This window comes from Orycteropus afer, unplaced genomic scaffold (assembly GCF_000298275.1).
Source record: "Orycteropus afer afer isolate SDZICR_OR568_19922 unplaced genomic scaffold, OryAfe1.0 scaffold00172, whole genome shotgun sequence".
Lineage (NCBI taxonomy): Eukaryota > Metazoa > Chordata > Mammalia > Tubulidentata > Orycteropodidae > Orycteropus > Orycteropus afer.
In genome coordinates this window covers 3,244,702-3,245,722 of record NW_006921759.1, presented here as the reverse complement: position 1 = coordinate 3,245,722, position 1,021 = coordinate 3,244,702, and the positions used below count along the sequence as shown (strand labels likewise).

Genomic DNA, 1,021 nt, shown 5'->3' with positions numbered 1-1,021 from the left:
CTTCCTTCCGAGGAGTGGCTGGTGGGTTTGAACCGCCAGCTATCTGGTTAGCAGGCAAATGTCTTAGCCACTATGCTACCAGAGCTCCCGTTTTACCTACTAACTCCATTATTAATTCACTCAGACCAAGTATTCTTTCTTATTAAAATAGGTTCTAGTTGAATTTTTAAGTTGGAGGAAAAAGTACATTCTGGCTTATTACCAGTTTCATTAACACTCAGGTTTCAATGGAGGCAGACCAGCAAGTAGTGATTTAATGCTGTCATGAAAGACTTCTGGATGGTAGGTAATTTCAAAGCCATCTTTATGTACACTGACCAACTTCTAACATGCTGAAATTCTGATCTATAGAAACTTTTGGAAGCTTCATTAAAAATCTTGGATTTTCCTAATGTAATCAGATCTAGAAAAGATTTTTTTTTAACCCACCGTTCTATTTTTGGTATTCAGAACAGTCATTTGCTATACAGTTGTTTCCTATTTATTTGTCTATTTTAAAGGAGCACAGACATTAGAATAATTGCTGATGGCTAAATTTTAAAATACTTTTTTTTTTTCTTTTAAAATATACAGAGAAGAACATATATTGATTGCTGATTTTTATTTATTTATTTATTTTTAAGCTGATTGGGTTTTTAAGGTTCAAAATGCAAAATAAAAATCCCTTCATTGCAGTTCTAAACTGGTGTCTGGCCCAATTATTTTTGTTTTGTTTAGTTTTATTCTTTATGTATCAATAGTTCCTATTTATGACTGCAGTAGAATAGGATAGTCAATATGTTTTGGCTGAAGGAAGGAGCATTGTTATTTGAGGTGACTGAAATTATTCAGTTATTAGCTTTATCCTCACAACCTTCCCAGGGCAGGAAATAACATTCCTTTTAAGAAATCTGTCTTAGGTCTTAGGTCTTTTCATCCCCCAAGAGTAGAATGAATTCTATAAAGAAAATAATTAAGCATTCAATCTTTGATTAGTCTTAAGGGGGTTCTGGTAGTGTAGTGCCTAAGGCATTTGAATGCT

General features: G+C 33.4%; 1 protein-coding gene across 1 annotated transcript in view; it reads right to left on the bottom strand.

The window, feature by feature from the left end:
* The window catches only part of TMEM150C (transmembrane protein 150C), a 113,763-nt gene that overhangs the window by 15,791 nt on the left and 96,951 nt on the right, over positions 1–1,021 (bottom strand). The window lies entirely within an intron of this gene.